The sequence below is a fragment of the Dipteris shenzhenensis genome, chromosome 28 (assembly GCF_047967505.1).
Source record: "Dipteris shenzhenensis isolate YYH24624 ecotype China chromosome 28, Dip_SZ_1.0, whole genome shotgun sequence".
Classification (NCBI taxonomy): domain Eukaryota; kingdom Viridiplantae; phylum Streptophyta; class Polypodiopsida; order Gleicheniales; family Dipteridaceae; genus Dipteris; species Dipteris shenzhenensis.
The window spans coordinates 1,429,449-1,450,990 of NC_141623.1; the positions used below are offsets into that span (position 1 = coordinate 1,429,449).

Below are 21,542 nucleotides of genomic sequence, written 5' to 3' on the forward strand. Positions count from 1 at the left end.
TAAGGACACCCAATTTTGTATTCAGTGTGATAAAATTCCCTCTTCTCAGGGACCTATTGTATCTGCGATGCAGCTTCGGAATATATTAAACACTTCTCATTATGATGTCTATCAGTGTGTTTTGATTCCGCTTTCTTCATTTGTTGTTTCTGTAATTAACAAGAATGAATTAAGTGTGTTTGAACACCGTGAATTGAGAATGTTGTTAGATAGTTTTAAGGATGTATTCCCCGCTCAACTGCCGGAAGGTTTACCTCCAAAACGGGCAGTAGATCATCGCATAGACTTAGTCCCAGGGGCTCAACCTATCAGTGTACCACCTTATAGGATGAGCCAGGTAGAGGAGGATGAGTTAGCTTTACAGCTTCAGGATTACCTGAATATGGGCTATATCCGCCCAAGTAAATCACCTTGGGGTGCACCTGTCCTCTTAAGAAAGAAGAAAGATTCTTCCTGGAGAATGTGTATAGATTATAAACGATTAAATAAAGTGACAATTAAGAATCGATACCCTCTCCCTCGTTCCGATGATTTGATAGACCGTTTGGCGGGAGCGAAGTATTTCACTAAGATTGATTTGCGTACGGGTTATCATCAAATCCATATCTATGCTAAAAACATAGATAGGACCGCATTCCAAACTAGGTATGGTCATTACGAGTTTCTCGTATTACCTTTTGGTTTGACCAATGCTCCTGCTACTTTTCAGCAGATGATGAACGATTTGTTCAGGGATTTTCTGGGCAAATTTGTTGTAGTGTTCTTAGATGACATCTTGGTATATAGCAGAACGCTTGAGGATCACATAGGACACCTCCGCGTTGTCTTAGTTGTTCTAAGACAGCATAAGCTCTATGCCAAGGTGAGTAAATGTGACTTCTTTATGAAGGAGATCATTTACTTAGGACACAAGATTTCTTCTGAAGGTATTAGCATTGATCTGGATCGTATCCAGAAGGTTTTAGAATGGCCTATCCCTCAGACTGTGAAACAATTTCGTTCTTTCCTAGGATTTACGGTATTTCTTCGGAAGTCTGTGCGTGATTATTCACATATCACGGCACCCTTGACAAACATATTGAAAGGTCGTGGACGCAGGTCTACTCAGCCAATCTCTTGGAATGATGCAATGAACAAGGCTTTTGAAACCTTGAAGTTTTCTATCAAGGAAGCATCCGTTCTTGCATTACCCGATCCTACCCGGCCTTATGTTTTAGAGGCTGATGCGAGTGATTATGCGATTGGGGCAGCTCTATTCCAAGAGGGCAGACCTGTAGCTTTCGAGAGTAAGAAGCTAGACGACACTCAATATCATTGGCCCACACTCGAGAAGGAACTTTATGCTGTAGTGTATGCTCTTAAGGCTTGGAGACACTACTTGTATGGTTCAAAGTTCCTTGTATTGACTGATCACCAATCAATTAAGTATGTGTGTGATGGATCAAAATTGAGGGGAAGGAAAGCTAGATGGGCAGAATTAATGCAAGATTTTGATTTTGAAATATGTTATCGTAAGGGTTCGTTGAATAGTGTGGCGGATGCCTTAAGTCGAGTTAATTTGTAAATGCTTTGTCATTTACGGAAATATCCTCAAACCTATTTCAATCCTTGAGAGGGCTATACGCAACTGATAGTCATTTCAGTTCTTATTGGCAGAGAGTCCAGGAAGGGAGCTCCATGGTTGACCAGGACTCAGGGATTGTGCCACCTATAGTACAGGCGGCTTGCTGTTCCGGAATGAAAAGATTTGTGTGCCGGATGTTTTGGACCTTAAATCCAAGATTCTCTGGGAGTGTCATGATGCTCCTAGTGCTGGACATCCGGGTATACATAGGACTCTGTCTCTTGTGAAGCATACCTTTTATTGGCCAAAGATGCGTGCATTCATTGAGAACTATGTAGTAGGTTGCCGGGTTTGTCAGGTTACTAAGGCAGAACGCCTTAGAAGCGCGGGCTTATTACAGCCATTACAGATTCCAAGTAATAAATGGGAAAGTATTTCCATGGATTTTATTACTGGTTTGCCTCGAACGCGCAAGGGTCATGACTCCATTTGGGTCATACTCGACCGTTTGACAAAAATGGCTAGATTCTTACCTACTAGAACAACTATTTCAGCTGTTCAGCTGGCTCACGAGTTTGTGGACCACTTGTTTAAGCTGTATAGTTTGCCCTCTGACATAGACAGTGACAGGGACTCAAAGTTTACAAGTAACTTTTGGACACTTGTATTTGAGAAGTTAGAAACTACTCTAAGTATGAGTTCCTCGGATCATGCACAATCCGATGGCAGTACAGAGAAGGTCAACCAGTTAATTGAAGACATGCTTCGGGCATATGTATCTAAGAGACAGTCTTCATGGGAAGATTATCTACCTATGATAGAATTTGCTTACAACAGTGCAAAGCATTCTAGTGGTTACAGTCCTTTTATGCTTATGTACGGGTTTCAACCTAAGTCACCAGTTATGGTTGGGTTAAAAGGAATTCAAAATGATGCTGCTAAGAACTTCTTGCTAGATATGCAGGAAATGTTGCAGTTTGCCAAGGAGTCTATTAGAAGTGCCCAAGATCGGGACAGATTTTATGCTAATAGACATCGTTCACCTAGAGAGTTCTCTGAAGGAACGATGGTATATTTGCGAATTCCGAAGGAATCCAAGAGCCTAAGTACTGGTTTGGTTCCGAAATTATCCCCCAGATACTGTGGTCCGTTCAAGGTCATTAAAAGAATTGGACCAGTTGCATATCGACTAGAATTGCCTCCTGATGTTAAAGTACATCCAGTCTTTCATGTCAGTAGACTGAAAGAAGTCTTGGGTGCAGATGATCAACTTGTTTCTCCTCATGAGATTATAGAAGTTACAGATTTGACTTTTATTCCTCACGAACCTGAGTGTACTCTTGAATTTCGTGAAAGACAGATTCGTAATTGTACTATCACGGAATACAAGATCAAGTGGAAGGATCGTGTTGAGGAGGATGCAACATGGGAGACATTACAAAACCTCCAAAGAACATTTCCGGGTTTTTTAGCGAACTGAGGAGTGAGTTCTTAGAGGAGGGGGAGTATGTCATGTGCACGGATTGGTATCTGACGTGTACTAGGTACACAGGACTAGCTCAGGTTAGCCTGGGGAGGCTTAGAGCTAGGCAGGCTTGATTCTCGGGTTGAGTGGCAAGGGTACGAACTATTTATAGGTCTTCGCTATTTTTGGCGCTCAGGGCCCGAGTCTATAAAAGGGGCCCAAGGGGTTCAGTTCTCAGTGTGCAGTTGGGAGCAAGTTTCGTTCCCAGGTGCCAGGTCTGTTCTTGGATTGAGTCGCGGACGCGCGCCTGCATCTTAGCGTAGCTCGAGGCCCAGTGGCAGATCCAGGGCTTCACAGCGCCACCTGGTGGTATGGGACACCAGGCTGGTTTGGATCTGATTGGGAGTTCGTGCCAGTAGCTCAGCTCGTGGCTCGGAGGGGACATCTCCTGATTCGGGATCACATCCCGTAGATGTCATGGTTGGGTGGTGAGCAGCCTGCTCATATCTCACGTGGTGTGTGGTTGTTTTGCAGATCAGAGGTTTCAGGAGTGTTGGGATGTGTCAGCAGCGGATCTACATGTTATGCACATGGGGGGTGGTTGAGACAGATGAGCATTTTCTTTCTGCATGCCCAACCTACTATGAGATCCAAGGACGCTACCACTGCCTCTACTTGGAGGGGAGCGACCTTGGTCCACTCTCACGACCAATCCACTTCCATGACCAGGTCTGCATTGGGCTCTATCTAATGGCGATGCGCCAACTCAGGGAGACACTACTACGACAGATCAGAGAGCAACAAGAGGCAACTAGAGTCTAGGACACAGGGTATAGAGGCTGACCGAGCACGACGACATGTCACAAATCTATACATTTGAGTCAGCTCCACGACACAGCGGAGTAGAGGAGGAGGAGCTAGCTCATATGAGGGCAGCTTGGATTAGCAGAGAGAGCCGACACGGTGCCACCAAGAGAGGGACGCAGAGACCACACTCGAGATAGAGAGCGCTCAGAGCACGTTCTATTGAGATCTGACCTATCACAGCTTTCCTCATGGGAGACCAAGAGAGACGAGGGATCACTCTGGACATAGCTTAGCGTGTTCAAAGATCAAGGAGACCACGTTCCCCGCCACAACATGAGACAGCTCGACGGATGCAAATCTTCACAACTCACCAGAGAGCCACCACTGTGCCAAGCTAAGTCCCAGCTCTCAGATTGATTCAGTTTGTATTTGATTGTGCTTTTGCTAGAGCTCTTGAGCTCAGTGGATCAACATAGATTAGTACTCATCAAGGGCCCTAGCACGCCCTTTGCTCCAAACCATTCAAGCTTTCTTTTTGTGCACTTTGTCCCATAGGCCCTCGAGGCCTCCGGCGGACGTTAATACATCTTTCTCTCTCTCTCTCTCTCTCTCTCTCTCTCTCTCTCTCTCTGGTTGGTGGCAAGACATTCAGAGATGGTTCCAAAAATGGAGAGTAACATCCTACCTGGAGATGTCATACGGGGAAATGGATGAGAAGGCATTTCATAAAGCTTTGTTGGGAATATTGCAGCAAAAATGGCAATCAGCTGAAAAAAGGGCTAAGTATGAGTACTATTGTACGCATGTCAATCCCATTTATTGGGACACCTACTCCAAGGAGGAAGAAAATGCACAAAAATACATAACTATGCCCATACCTGCAAATGCAAGGAGAAGCATTGCACTCATCCGCACCCGATCACACACTCTGGAGATAGAGAAAGGTGCTTGGGGAGATGTCTCAAGGGAACAAAGATTTTGCAAGCTGTGTGACCAAGAACAAGTAGAGACAGAAGCACATGTCCTCCTTACATGCACACGCTATGCCTGCATAAGGAGGGACTTTAACCCTAGCAAGCTTGCTCTCACATAGCCATATAGCCACTCTGGGTAACTATATTGCCAAGGTTCTTAAATATCGTGAATGTTGTATTACTCAATGTATTTCAAAATAATTGTTCCCCCCCCCCTTCCATAAAAGGAAGGAGACACTTGTATCGTGACTTTTATGGGTCCCATGGGTCGGTATTTCGGCCCCCAGAGGACGGTAATACATTCTTCTTCTTCTTCTTCTTCTTCTCTTTCTCTCTCTCTCTCTCTCTCTCTCTCTCTCTCTCTCAAGATAGCACATGACGGTGTCGAGACCATGGGGTAGAGGGACAACACATGCTGAAAGCTGCAGTATGGAATTGTAATGGCACCCTATGGTCGGATCCAAGGGGATTTTCGAAAACGTATATTGGCAAAGAGATTGATAATCTATACCAAGACACATGAGAGCCCAGAGAGGGGACTACCCATAGTCACCGGATTTACTTGGGAATCAGCCTACAGAAAGGAAACCAGGAGAGATAGTAGCATAAGAGGCTCTGGAGAGGTGGCAGTCCTCTTCGAATCAAACATGAGACCGTTTATCAATGTCATACGGAAGGAGGAACATGCAAGGCACATGAGGGTACAGTTTCGGCCCCCTGAGACACGACCAATCTTCATTGCAGTATGTTACTCCCCCCGGACACATCATCATATGCACATGAGGTCAATGCAGAGAGTCATAGCCCATATGAGACGATATATGAGTATCATAGATTAGGAGAGGAGCTCCTACTGGGAGATTTCATAACAAGCACGAGGGATAAGTAGGGCTGCTAAATTTTGAGTCAGATCGTCTCAGAGTGCCAGAGATGAGATCCTATGGATACCGCGATAATGAGACATTCAAAGGATGGCCCACATGTGACAGGGTAAGGGAGATACTTCCTAAAGCTAGGAGCATTGCACGACCTGATTATATACAACAGCCTTCAGCAATGGCCGCTATCTAAAGGTCTCACTTGCTTCCCACATGGAGGAGGTACGAGCACTGTGGATTACCTATTGGGCTCCCTAGCTTTTGTGACACAAGTACATGACTTCATGGTCCCCCCCTCCCTTGGCCCACCACATGCACCTTATTCATTGCACAGAACGTGCAGGCTAAACTACGACAATTTCACAACAGGAGAGCCCAGGATCATGAGGGGTTACAGACTGACACTTAGCACATAGGCAAGAGGCTCTGGCTTCGATCTTAGCACAAATGTTTAATCATGTAGTATGTCACAGTTTCCCTCCTGCTTGGAGCACCACCATTGTGCCGATATTCAAAGCAGGAGATCCCATGGTCACTAGGAATTACCGTACTCCCATGATTGGCCATACACTGGCCAAGATCCATCTTTACTCTATGCTCTATCATCAAGGAGGCGAGATCTAGATCCTAGAAAGTCTATGCCTGGTGGAAGTATGTACAATGTTATTATGAGCAAACTCTAACATGGGTAAGAATATTGGCCTTCTTCTAGGTTGGTCCTGGAGTCTGGAGATAAGCTCGAAGTAAAGTAGTTATGTTTTGATTAGCATTTTCACTTAGGCTGTTGTAAACTTCAGTTTGATTTCGAGATTCTCTAATAAGGCTGTCCAAAAGTTGCTAATGAAACACCCATCATTGTCGGAGACGATAGACTTTGGTAACCCATGTAACCTAAAGATTTCCCTAATGAATAACCTTGCTTCAGGCGCAGACAACTTCTTTTTACAAGGAATAAAATGGGCCTGTTTACTCAGCCTATCTATAACAATGAAAATCTGCTCAAACTGACCAACCTTGGGGAAGCCTGACACAAAATCCATTGTAATATGTTTCCACGTTCAGAGGGAATAGGTAAGGGCTGCAAATGACCAGCAGTCTTACGTGTGTCAAATTTAATGCACTGACATACATCACATTGTTGAACGACGGCTGAAACTTCCTTGCAAAGTTTAGGCGAATGGAAGTACCTCTCAATATTATCAATGGCCCCTCTAATGCCTCTATGTCCAGAATATGGACTCACATGTAACTCATAACTAGATGCCAAAATGTTTTGGGTACACTGCAGCAACCCCCAACAATAGGTATCCATTCACGATGGAATAGGTCTCTTACTCTCCAATCTCATTATGCTGAATCTGTGAATAAATTTTAGTGAAGTCCTCATAAGAAGGATAAGCTTCAACCATTGCTCCTCCTTAATCATAGAAATGTGATTACTTTGGGGCCATCTCCTCATAAGAAGGATAAGCTTCAACCATTGCTCTTCTGGTGCCTATTTTGACAAGGTTTTAACAGAGTATTTTGGCTTTGATTTTCGTCCTGACAGAGATTCACCTGTGGCCTTTTACCTGTATTTTATCTGACCTTTGTGCCAGTTTGGCCTTTGATTATCCTGTCCTCTAGAGTTGGAGATTGCCTGGCTTAACACCCCCTCTCAATGTCCAATGGAGAAGGGAGAAGCAAAGAGTTGTTCCAGGCGTGATCTATCTTCTTCATCAGCACTTTTTTTTTTTTTTAAATTTACAAGAGGGTTTTCATTTAGATGGAGATGCCTACAAAGTAGGTTTTCATCTTCACTAAATGCCCAGTAGTGATGGTACAATCAGAAATTACAAAAAAGAGGTACTTAAGGAGTGCCCTCGCAGGGGATGGGGGATTTGTTCACTTCCTTAAGCACAAGTACACAAATACTGCTAAGGAGAAGGAGGCGGTACACCAATCCCAAGCCGTGGGCTAAGATGCTCAAGAATAGGTCGGTTAACCGGCAAGGAAGTTGTTCAGCATTCTGGTGGTATCTTTGTTTCTCAACAGAAATATGCTCTTCAACTCCTTGATCAAATCATTCCCCACGAGCCTAAGCTAGCTGCCACTCCCTTGGATCCCACAGTCAAGCTCTCAAAAGACTTGGAGTCTCCTCCCTTTGATGAACATCTCTATCGTCAGGTTGTTGGCAAGCTGCTCTGGCTCATTCACACTCGTCCAGATCTTACTTACTCTTATGGTTTACATTTCAAACTAGGACTAACACTACAGGGATACACTGATTCCGACTGGGCTAGCGACCCGGACAATCGCCGTTCTCATGGCAGCTACATTTTCTCGTTCGGCTCGGCACCTGTTTCTTGGTCCAGCCGTCTTCAGTGTTGTTTTATTTGTCTCCAAGAACTTTCTTTATATGGTATCAGAGCGAAGCTTTGGAGGGAGCAAACATCGGTCCTCCAGGGCAGCCAACTGTAGTGGACTTCTGCACTAGCTCCACAAGTTGGAATTGAACCAGATCTGGCAAACTGATGCAAGGTTTGCTGCAGATCTGGAGCAAAATGAACAGTAGATGGAGAAGAAGTTGTGGCTGATTTGGAGCAGAAGTAGGAGCAGAAGTTGGGGCAGATCTGGAGCAGAAGTTGGGGCAGATCTGGAGCAGAAGTTGGGGCACTCCCAAGATGTGTCTACCGAGGCATGAGCAACTTTGAAAGGAGTGAAAGGAACATCCTGGAGAGAGCATGACTCCACAGAGTGTCGTCGTATAATGAAGGATGAGTATAAGTCTTGTCCCTCGAAAAACACCAGAGGTCCAGTAAGAGATAACCATGCCATTGATCCCCAGGTCATGAAGAAGGGTGCTCTATAAATCCTAGCAACACCCTTCCAGATCATCCTCGCCTGTCTGCACTCCCAAAGGCAGTGCTGAAGCTGTGTGGCATCGAGGACAAATAGGGTCAGCCCCGAACGTGGATCTCCATAGGTTCACTGCAATCCCTCCATGAATAGAAAGCAAAAAGAAGAGAGTGGACTTTCTATTTCTGAAGGATTTCCATAGCCTCCTCCAAAAGTTTCTATGTACCTCTACAGAAATATAAAAACTATCCTAATGAGGAGCTCTAGAGGGCTTCCAACCTCTACTACTAAGCTGAAATCTCCTGGCATTTCTAATTGTGTAACGAAAGAAGGGGATGCTCTTCTCTCGGTGCCCTTCATCAATCCATTCCCACTCCCTTGGGTCCCACTGCAAGAACCTGATGGGAGAGCCACCATATAACCAGAGTCTCCAAGACCCAAGTACCAGTAACAGGCTGGAAGGCAACCTTTAAAAGAATATCATCTGAGGATCTGAGAAGTCTGCCTCCCGATTGAACATCAAAGACAAGATGTGCATCCTGCAAGGCAATGACCCGTCCTCGAAAAGACTCCCAACAACCAAGTGGACTACCAAGTGGACTCTGTGATCGGTAAGTCATATGTATCTATCTACTCTGCTGGTATGGCTGCCTCTATCTGTTGCATCCTGACTGCAAGGGCTTTTGGTTTTGCCTTGCAATTGTCTGCAAATTTAGGGCTTTCAGTTAATTTGCCCTCTTTTGGATGCAATTTCTTTGAAGAACTTGGGGATTTTGGCATTTGGATGCAATTTGGCAGTGTACAAGCTGTTTGGCATCTTTGCAAGCAGTTTTGGACTCAGTTTGAGTGACATTGCAGACATTTACCATTTTTGCAAAGTTATTTTGGCAGTTTTTTGGGCATTTGCAGGTCATTTTGGGTGCATTTTGAGCCTTTGATTGGTTGTGACAGTGAGCTGTCATTGTGGACATATTTTTTGGCAGATTGAAATTTGGATTGTGCATCTGAAATCCCAAGAAGGGATATTCTTGTCACATTTGCTGCATTTTGTTATCTTTGGCAGTTATGGCCCAGAACAATCTCAATGAAGTGTTTGGCGTCCTCACATAGGAGGATAAGTTGGATGGTACCAATTACTCTTTATGGAGTTTTATGGTACGCAATATCTTAGTTGGCAAACACTTGTGGGATTATGTCATTGGGGATGAGACACAGCCAGAGAATGTGGTTGCACCTACCACTCCTCCTCAACAAGGTGGAGGAAGGGGTAGAGGACAAGATCATGGTGCAGGATAAGTGCTAGGTGCAGCAACTCAACAGCTGCTGCAGTGGTGCCTCCCACACAGGACATAAAATGTGGGATTCATGTAACGCACAAGCACTTTCAATAATCTCTCTTTGTGTGAGAAGGTTTATTACTCCGTACGTTCGGTCATGCAAGACCTCAAAGGTAGCTTGGGATATTTTGGAGTGTATGTTTGCAGCTTGCAATAATGCTAGGGTATCTTTCTGAAGAGGAGGTTGACTCATATTCATATGGATTTGTGAGAGCAATTGTTGAATATTGATGAGATCATTCCAGATTCAAAGATGGTTACTACCACTTTGAATTCTCTTCCTGAGTCTTATCTGGGTTTTCACACCTCATTGAACTTGTCTTTGAGGGGGGGTGGCAACCCTCTCACCTTTCATGAGTTTATTGCAGGAAGAACAAACCAGGAAGAACATGGCCTCACGGGTTGGTGAGCATGCCATGCTTTCGAAATTGAAGCCCAAAGGGAAGGGGCAGCATAAGCAGCATGCAAATCAGCCTACACTTCAGCATAAAGCTGATTTTAGACAGCCTTCTCACAAGGCTAAGAATTATGAAGAGAAGCCCAAGAGAAAGGGCATTTGTCATTATTGCAAGAAGCCAGGTCACTACATAGGAGAATGCAAGAAAATAATTGCCAAGGAAAAGAAAAAGGATTCAAGTATGGCTGTCAGAGATTCAGCTCCTCATGCACATGATGGTGGTGATACTTCAGCCAACTTAGTGGAAGAAGACTATGCCTTTTTGACTCGCATTTCTGATTTTCAGGCGGTTGCTCCGGATATTACAGCCACATTTGACGATGACTCTTATGCTCTTTTGACTTGCAGTTATGATCCTTCTAAGGATTCATGCGCTTTCAATGTCAATGAGACATTGAATAATTAGTACTTTGATAGTGGTGCCACCAAACATATCACTTCCAGGAAGTGTTTGTTTGATTCTCTGCATCCATCACCCGCTGGAAAAAGGGTGTCTTGTGCAAATGATTCTTCTTATTCAATTCGTGGTATGGGTGAGATTGTACTTACAGCCACAGATGGCACAAATTTCAGAATTCATAATATGCTTGGAATCAAGAAGTATTTGCTTTCAGTGTCCTCTCTCAATGAAAGAGGATTTCAGGTTGTCTTCGAAGATGACAAATGTGCAGTTCAAGATAGAGAAGATGATTATGCCTTGAGACTATCTGGCACACTGTTTCGTGGTCTTTTTCAGCTTGATGTTTTGAGAAAAGACGAGATGATGCACTTGTAGTTTCTACTCCCACCGTTGCTATGCAGAATGTAGAGTTATGGCATGCCAGATATGGGCATATGAGTTATGGTAGTTTGTTGACACTTCAAAAACATGCTATGGTTGATTCTTTACCTCCCTTGGAGTCACCTCCCCCTCATGCCTGTGAAGGGTGCATACTTGGGAAGATGCACTGGTTTCCCTTAAAAAAGGATGGCGCAGCAAGAGCTGTTCGAAAATTACAGCTCATTCATAGTGATGTTTGTGGTCCCATGAGGACTTGGTTATCTCTATTATGTCACATTTATCGATGACTACTCAAACTACACTTGGGTCTATGGTTTACATAAAAAATCAGATGTTTTTAAGCATTTTCGACACTTTGTGGCAAAGGTTGAGAATGAGACAGGATTACGCACAGATAGAGGAGGGGAGTATATGTCTCATGAATTTGAGGCTTATTTGAAAGAGAAAGGCATCACACATCAGCTTACAGTGAGGCTGACCCCTCAACAAAATGGCAAAGCTGAGCCGAAGAATAGACATGCTCACAAGCAGAAAGTTGCCTCATCGGTTTTGGCTTGATGGTCTCACGGTGGAACATTTTTGTGTTTTTGGATGTGTTACATTTGACCATGTGCATGTTGAGTTTCGACATAAGCTGTCAGACAAGGCACTTACATGCATATTTGTTGGGTATAGTGCAGAGAGCAAAGGCTACCGTCTCTACAATTCTGCTTCACGCAAGATTTTTGTTAGCAGAGATGTAATCTTTTCGGAAAATTCAGCACTTACACAAGCTGAATTTAATGTGCCATCTTCTTCTACATCAGATGATGTTTTTAAGGGATTAATACCCATTGCTTTGGGTTCCGCATCTGACATCCCTTATGAAAATGAGTATTTGCAGCAAGCTCCTCCTGTTCCACATGCCCTGATTCAGCCACACGCTGATTTACTTTCTCCACAGGCAGTGGAAGATGCTGTCATGCAAGATATTACAAAAATACACACAGCCAAAATTCTTCTGAATTGGCTGCTCCAAACTCGCAAGGAGAGTAGGCTTGATGCTCCTTTGCCTGACAGAACTTGTAGTGCAGCAAGGCGCGAAGGGGGCCTTTTTTGTTGAATCAGTTTATGCAGGAACTCTTCTTGATGAGGAAGAGCCTGATACTTTTCAGGAACTCTTCTTGATGAGGAAGAGCCTGATACTTTTGAAGAAGCTAAAGACAATGTGCATTGGATGCATGCCATCCAAGATGAGTTGCAGTCTATTGAGAAAAATCAGACCTAGAATCTTGTGGATTTGCCACCAGGAAAGAATGCTATAGGTACCAGATGGGCTTTCAAAGTAAAAAGAAAGTTAGATGGGTCCATTGACAGGTACAAGGCACGGCTAGTTGCAAAAGGCTATGCTCAGAAAAAGGCATGGATTATGAGGATACATTTTCCCCTACTTCTAGGATGACCACTATCAGATTAGTTATTGCTGTGGCTGCACATTTTGAGTGGAATGTTCATTAGTTGGACATAAAAACAGCTTTTCTTAATGGAGACTTGTTGGAAGAGGTTTATGTCAAGCAACCTCCATTTGAAATTTCTGGTAATGCACATAAAGTTTGCAAGCTGAATAAGGCTTTGGACGGGCTGAAAGAAGCTCCACTTGCATGGTATTCCAAGATTGATGCCTTTCTGACTTGTAAGGGGCTTCATAATAGTCCAACTGAAAGTACCCTTCAAATCAAGAAGAATGGGGGGGATATGTTGGTCATCATTCTTTATGTAGATGACATGCTGTTGACAGGGTCACAAGAAAAAAAAATTGAAGATTTTAAAGCTGAATTGAAAGCTATATTTGACATATCAGATTTGGGCATGCTACATTTCTATTTGGGGATCCAGTTTACACAAGAGAGACGTGGCATCATTATGTCTAAATTCAAATTTATGCAAAAGCTCTTGGATAGGTTCAACATGCAAGATTGCAAGCCTACAGCCACTCCCATGGAGCCAGGGCTGAAGCTTACTATGTATGATGCAAGTGAATCAGTAGATGCTACACTCTACAGCTAGGCTATAGGATGCCTCATTTATTTGTGCAATACACGACCCGATATTCAGTTTGCAGTATCACAGGTGAGCAGATATATGCAATGCATAGCCCAAAGACAGCACATTGGTAGGCTGTAAAACGTATCTTCCGTTACTTGCAAGGCACAAAGTCTTATGGCTTGATGTTTTCCAGAGGCGGTGACTTGCAGATGCATGCTTACAATGACTCAGATGGGGTTGGAGATTATGACACTAGGCAGTCCATAAGTGGTAATTGTTTCTTTTTGGGACATGCTTGCATTTCTTGGCTAAGTAAGAAACAATCTACCGTGGCTACTTCCTCATGTGAAGCTGAGTACAGGGAATGTGTGTGGCTACACCGCTTATTTTCTGATCTTCATCTATTGTTGGAGGGTCCTTCTCCAATTCTCACTGATAGTCAGAGTGCTACAGCAGTTGCAAAGAATATTGTGTTTCATGCTTGGGAGATCAGCATGATCTATGTCTCCACACATGACAATGTTGCAGACATCTTCACCAAAGCACTTCCACATGAGAAGTTTTAGGCATTTCCCAATGTCCTGAACTTATCTCCTTTTGGTGATTGATCCTTTCCTTGTGCATCATCACAAGGGCACTGCAGGGGGGTGTTGGAATTATTGCCACAATTTATGGCAGTGACCAATGTATGACCAATATCCTAACACTTTTTCCTCATTAGAGATTTTTTTCGTAACTACAACTAGATCCCTAACTACGGTTAGTGGATAGGATAAGGTTTTGTCACTTAGGATAACTTTCTTCCCTTTGTATCTTTATCTTGTCTTATCTATTCTATGTTTGCACTGTACTTGCTCTTTTGCATCCTTGCTTTCTTGCACCCTTCAAAGAGAATACCTTCACCTCCTCTTAAAGAGGATAGATTAGGTGAGGGTTACACACATCTTAAGTATGATAATCCATGAATAGATTTACCTTCGTCTCTCCTTCAAGAACCTTTTGCTTAAAGCCACTTTCATGCCACCGAGGCATGAAGAGAACTTGACCTTTCGTTGGGAAAGGTTTAGGCAATTTGACAAGGAGAGTAATGCTGAATTTAGAGCCAGGTTTTGGAAACTCTCTTTAAAGTTACCCGAAAAGAGCGACGAAGATAGAAGAAAGAAATATTTAGCAGCACTAAGAAATTAAGATACGAGGTTGAAATGTTCAAGTGGATCACTACGCTTAAAGGCCTTACTAAATTGGCTGAAATAGCTGAGAGAAAGTTGAATCTTCATAAACCCTTTAATAAGGATGCCGGGTTACCATCTAAGACAACAACATATCCACCTTTAGAAAACCAAAGCGGTTTAAGAATAATAAAGGGAAGGGAAAATCTCTTGTAAGGAACGTGAAGAAGCCAATCACGTCACCGATGGGTGCCATTCCCTTCTATGACAAATGAAGAAAAGAAGAAGTTGATTAAGAATGGAAAATGTTTCGGATGTAAGAAACATAAGCCAGGGCACGTATGGCATAAGTGTCTTGTTCTCTTGGCTAAAATTGCCGAGTCAAATTCGGCAAAAGAAAAAGTTAAGGCATCCAAGTAGGAGTGTAAGGCTTCTACCTTGTCATCCACAAAATCTACTGTGACTATTGAGCCAATAGTGAATGCTTTCCATTTAGCCAATTCTTTTGGGCCTCATGACCTTTTTAAGGTGTATGGCTTCATAAATGAACAGAGAATAGTGGTTCTCCTACAGGATGGATGTAATTACGACTTAGTGAGTCATTGGTACAATTACTTCATTTTAAACCAGAACCTATTAGAAACATGGCACTCTCCATAGTATGGAATATTGCTTTTCGTATACAAAAATATAGAGATCAAAGGGATTTCCTAGTAGCTCTAGCCTCCTTTATTGGACGTTCACATGATTCTAGGTAAACCATGGCGGTATGATTTCAATCCGGCTATTTATCCTTATCCTCATCATTGTTGTTTTGTACATAAGGATGAAAACATACAAATCATAGGGGATCGAGATGTATATACAATTCCATTGATTACTCCTACCCAAGCAAAAAGATTGACACAAAGAGGGGTAGATTGTAATCTTGTGTATATATGAGAATCAAGAGATCTTCATATTTCAAAAGAAGATCAGGTAAGAAATGAGTTCCTTATAGTTTACGAGGATCAAGTTTCTAGAGATGACTCATTCGAATTGTCTATGGAGAGAGAAGATGATCATGCCATAGACTTAGAGCTAGGAGCTTCCCCTTCATGTAGAGCTCCATACAGGATGAACGTGATAGAAATAGAGGAGGCAACAACAAATTGAGGATCTATTGCAAAAGGCCTGATTGGACCAAGCAGTTCTCCATTTGGAGCACTTGCATTATTGGTCAAAAAGAAGGATGGATCATATCATATGTGTATAGATTACTATGCTTTGAATAAACTTACGATTAAGAACCAATATCCGATTCCAAAAGTGGATGATCTATTGGATGTGCTTAAAGATGCTAAAGTTTTTAGTAAATTTGATTTGAATCTTGTTATTTGTATGAAAGCTGGAGATGAACATAAGACTTCTTTTCGCACTCTTATTGGACATTATGAGTTTTTGGTCATGCCTTTTGGCCTAACTAATATGCTTCAACCACTTTTAGTAGAAGGATGAGAAGGGTTTTGTGATCCTACTTGTCATAGTCTTCTTTGACGTCATTCTAGTTTAGAACTAGATTGAGGAAGTGCATGAGGATCACCTTGCTAAGGTGATGGAGCTCCTAAGGAAGGATCGATTGCTACTAAATACCAAGAAGAGTGAGTTCTTCAAGACAGAAATAGCATATTTGGGACCCATTGTGTCTGCTGAGGGAATTCGGGTTGACCCTAAAAAGGTCAAGGCCATAATTGAATGGTCCATACCCAAAAATATACATGAGTTGAGATCCTTCCCAGGGATGTGTAGTTATTATCGCAGATTCATTAAGGATTTTGCATGCCTTGCTTCTCCACTAGCGTATTGGTTAAAGAAGCATTCCTTGTATGAGTAGGGAGAGGTTCACCAAGTAGCTTTTGAGAAGCTTAAGAGAACATTGGTCATTGCACCAGTGTTAACACTCCCGGATATGGACAAAGAGTTTGTTGTGGTATGTACGGATGCGAGGGTACCTCGATGAAGGCAATGATGCAAGGAGGGGATCCAGTTGCCTATGAGAGTAGAAAGCTTCAAGGGGCTGAATTGAAATATATCACATATGAGGTGGAGTTAATGGCAGTCGTTCATGTTAAGCCAGGCAATCTCCAACTCTAGAGGACAGGATAATCAAAGGCCAAACTGGCACAAAGGTCAGATAAAATACAGGTAAAAGGCCACAGGTGAATCTCTGTCAGGACGAAAATCAAAGCCAAAATACTCTGTTAAAACCTCGTCAAAACAGGCACCAGAAGAGCCCAGAATCGGAGGCCAAAACTGGCCAAAATCTGGCCGACCAAAAACTGGCCGACCAGACTGGCCAGGTCGGCCAGATCTGGGCCGACCAGCTGGTTGACCGACTGGCCCTTCCCTACTTAAAGGGGGGGGGGGGCCTAGGTGCTCATTTACAGCTTTTGCTCCTGAGGTCCCTGCACACCCTGAGCTCCTGCCTCCTGGTTGCCTCCTCTCCGCCTCTCCTTCCTGCCTCCTGGTTGCCTCTTCTCTGCCTCTCCTTCCTGCCTCATGGCTGCCTTCTCTCTGCCTCTCCTTCCTGCCTCCTGGTTACCTCCTCTCTGCCTCTCCTTCCTGCCTCCTGGCTGCCTTCTCTCTGCCTCTCCTTCCTACCTCCTGGCTGCCTTCTCTCTGCCTCTCCTTCCTGCCTCCTGGCTGCTCCATCTTCTCCTCCAGATCTGCCCCAACTTCTCCTATGGCTAGCATTACAGTATGGCATATTTGAAGGGCTAGATGTACAGAGGCGATGGAGGGTTCTCAGGTCCACCCGTCGCAGTCTATTGCCAGTACATGGACTGATACTATATACACATTGATGGCCGTTTGGGCGAGCATGCAAGGATCCTCCAGAGCAGCTGCAACCAGGAGAGATACCTTTTTCAGAGTTTGGAGAGGATCTCCTTTCTTCTCTGAGACTATTTCAGGGTTGAGGTGGCATTTTCAGCCTCCACCTTGGATTTTTGTTGGCTCTTTTTGAGCTGTTTTTTCTTTCATGCATGTCATGATGTACTCCCGCATTTTAGCTTGCTCTTGCGGCTTTCATTCATACTTAATGAAGTCATCTTTTTGCAAAAAAAAAAAACCAAAAGCCCCAAATTTTGTGGAGAGATTGGGCTGAAATTGGGGCAATTCCAAGAAAAGCCCCAAATTTTGTAAAATGCCCAAATCTATTTGAATCCTCCTGCAAAGAAAACATGTGCACCATGGAATCTACAAAATGCAGACAAAAGCAGCTATGGGCTGCTGCAAGTACACATGTACAGCAACTTACTAGTACGGGCAGGAATAGTACGGCAATCCGTACTGCACGGAATGTGCGGGCAAGATACGGACTGTTGTACGGGCAGCAGCTTTGGTACGGAATGAGTACAGTGCTGGTGGTGCTGGTACGGATATCAGTACAGAACAGTGTACGGCCAAACGGGCCTGTACGATACAGAACAGTTCAGTCGTCCGTACACCGTACGGACTGACAGAAGCTGTGCAGACGGAGGTGTACAGGAGTTTACGGACGGAGAGCGCAGGGCGTGTACGGACAAGGAGCACGGGCCTGTACGGACACGTGTGAGGCTAGAGTTGCAGGTACATACGTCGACGAACAACCAGTCCATAGAGTGTACGGACTGTACAGATACCCGGCTGACTTGACGGCTGGCTGAAGTTTGGCAACAGGCTGAATTGGCTCTGATACCAAATGAAGGATGCAAAAGAGCAAATAGAGTGCAAAAGTAGAATAGATAAGATAAGATAAAGATACAAAGGGGAGAAGGTTTTGTCTAAAGAGCAAGTAGAGTGCAAACATAGAATAGATAAGATAAGATAAGATACAAAGGGGAGAAGGTTTTGTCTAAGTGATGAACCTTATCCTATCCACTAACCGTAGTTAGGGATCTAATTGTGGTAAGGGGAAAAACCTCTAATGAGGGAAACATGCCCCTAACACACTTATTGGTCATACATTGGTCACTGCCACGAATTGTGACGATAATTCCAATACTCTTTCTCTCTATCCTTCAGGTAATGGAGCAAAAGGAACAAGTTCATTGTTATATCTCCCCTCTCCTTCTATTCTTTCCTTTTACTAATAAAAGAGAGGAAGTGACTTGCTATAATTTCAGAATAGAGGTTTATGTTACAGCAAAAGTCAAGTTGGTAGTACTTATCCGACTCCCGCTTCGTTTGTGTCCAAAAACAACCTGAAATGAGCTCTTTTTCCTTATCCTTGGAGCCTTTCTTCCTTGTCTTCTTGCTGTAAACTGGTACACTCAATCTAGGCTGCTTACTTTGCGTGAAATGGAGGTATACACACCATTATAGGGGTTAGTTGGTGGGTGGATCACCCCCTTAAAACCTTGTCCAATCCGACTTCCTGTTAGGGAGAACAAGGGAAGTCCCTTTTCTTCACGATTTAAGGGTTTTAAGGGCATATTCACACAAGGGGAGTCACCTCGACCCCATTCCCCCTCTAAAGAGAAAAAATTTCAGCCTTGGGTAACCAGATGTAAATGTTTGTGTGTCACTCTCCATACGTGCACGTTGCCTGCTCGTATGTTGTTGAGCACCCTAAACCCTAACCGTTGTCTGCAGCCCGCCTACTTGTTCCAATTTGTTTGGCAAGTTTCTTACATGCCTCCACATCTGAGCCATCATCTCTTTTTTCTCATTCTTCTTTGCCTTGCTCCTCCTCCTCTTTTCCTTCGCTTCCTCTTCTTGTTCCTACGGTGGGTCGTCACCAGTCAGATACCAAGTGTGAAGGCATACGTACAAGCATGCAAATGCCTGCAATGCATGAAATATTTTGGTACCAATTGCCGTCCAATGGGGGAAGCGCACCCTAGTGAGAGTACTTGTTTCATGTTTTGGCGTATATGCAAGGAGGGAGAGAGATGGCGAATGCATGCAAAGTGGTATAGAGAATGCTACGAATGATCACAACAAAGGGGAGTACCCCTTCATCAAAGTCCCTTGAGATCACTCAAGTTCCATCTTCCCTGTAGACCTACCCTAAGCCTATGACCCTTGCACCTACCATTCAATCAACTCGAATGCACACTTCTTTATTAATCATCATTGGCCAATGTTACATAGTTCATCCATACTATTTACACCACTTGATCGATCATAAATACAAACATATAGAGTGTCACAAGAGCGTGAGTTTTGTACTTACATGTTGGCAAGACCCTAGAAAACTAGGGCACAGGGCCTTGGGATGTGGGTGTGCTAGTTTTTCAAAGAGAGGGCAAAATACCCTTAGGACACAAGCTTGCCATTGGTTTGGTCCCACTAGAGGGGGCAAGGGGCAAATGAACTTTAGTCATTCATTGGTGTTGATCAACTAGGGCCTAAGGGCAAATCAAAGCCCTTGGGGACGAATCAAAACGCGGGCTGCCATGTGGCATGCCCATGCAATTGATTTTGGAAAGGAAGGCTTTGGAAGGCGTGAGGAAAGAAAATGGCATGGGGAATGGTCACATATGAGGACGGAGATCTCACAAAGTTGGTGCCTATAAAGGGAGGATGCTTGTGATGCACTACTGTGTAGTGCTATACGGAGCTCTCCATCACTGTTGGTACGGAAAGGTACGAGTGTTGGTATGGACAATCATACAGCACATTAATTGCTGCTGAAGGTGTACGGGTAGCTGCACGGGTTGCTATACGGACTCCCAGTTATAACACGGAACCCATGGCTGCAGCCGGAGACTCTTCCGTGGCTGTACATCTATGTAAGGAACACTCGTACAATCTGTATGGACATTTGAATAGGTTGGTGTTAATCAATCATACGGCTCATGCGGGCTATTTGCAGTTGCCTTGGGCTGCGTTCACGGGCGATTGAGCCAGAGATGCATGGGCAGCTAGCTGTGTGGCAGTGTGAATAGAAAAATCTCAGGGTGATGTGCATTGGCTCGTGAATGAGCTTGGTTTGGAGAACCGGATGGTTAAAAGTTCACCCATGCCTTTAGTGATTGCCACTGAGCCGTGGGTTGTGTTTTCGGAGATTCTTGCTTGGTTGGATGGTTCACAATGAACGCTTGCAGAGTAAGTCCGTGCTTACGAGCATTGTGGGCAGATCACTTATGCTTTCACCCATCGATTGGGTATCCCAGTGAGTAAGTGGACACTTGTAGTTGTCTAGGGAGCGTGTCCTTGTTTGGGCTGCAAGTAACCGCTCCCAGGTTAAATGCAGGTATTTTGCACTGAAGATGGATGCCTAAGGTCAGAGTGGGAAGAGCACTGAATGTGAGTGAGATAGCACTCATTGTGTAACTTATTTGCTGGTTTCTCCAATCAATAAAGAAATACCGAAAAGGTTACAAAGCAGCTAAAGGAAGAAAATTACAGCGGATCACATGGCAAGGTTGTTCATGCAGAACATTTTCAAATATCATGGGATGCCTCAGTCTGTGACACAGATCCGCATATGACAAGTCTCTTTTGGAGAGGGCTCTTTAAAAATATGGGCACTACATTGAGATTTTCATCTTCTTTTCATCCTCAGTCAGATGGGCAGTCCCAAGAGGCTAATTCCATTGATTTGCTAGATACACCTCAGTTATAATTGCTGTATCTAGATGCTTTTCAGCTTGAGCCGACTTCGTTTGTGGCTGCTTCAGGCTCAGCAGAGCAAAGGTTTGGAGCGTTGCCTGATGCTCAAGAGGGGTAGTACCTCATCTCTTTGTTACTAATCACTTGAGTGGGTTTTTGCTGTTTATATATTGCTATCCTAGGTTCTGAACAATCATATATGCTGTCTCAAATGGTAATGCATGCTTCCATGATGGTATATTCACATGTATTTCAGTTACAGCATATCCTTGTAACGTCTAGATGCAATCGAGGTCGCTTGCCATGTTTCAAGACAAGGGTATGTCACGAGGGTGTGAGTTTTGTACTTACATGTGGGCAGGACCCTAGAAAACTAGGGTGCAGGGCCTTGGGATGTGGGTATGCTAGTTTTCCCCCTAGGGATTGGTGCCTTGGGGGTGAATTTGTTTTTAAGACCAAAGAGAAGGCAAAATACCCTTAGGACACAAGTTTGCCATTGGTTTGGTCCCACTAGAGGGGGCAAGGGGCAAATGAACTTTAAGTTGGTCATTGGTGTTGACCAACTAGGGCCTAGGGGCAAATTAAAGCCCTTGGGGGCAAATCAAAACGTGGGCTGCCATGTGGCATGCCCATGCAATTGATTTTGGAAAGAAAGGCTTTCGAAGGCC

At 43.9% G+C, this 21,542-nt stretch overlaps 1 protein-coding gene across 3 annotated transcripts in view; it reads right to left on the minus strand.

Moving 5' to 3' along the window:
* The window catches only part of LOC147883023 (zinc finger (CCCH-type) family protein), a 129,234-nt gene that overhangs the window by 58,522 nt on the left and 49,170 nt on the right, over positions 1 to 21,542 (minus strand). The gene's annotated exons all lie outside the window — the stretch shown is intronic.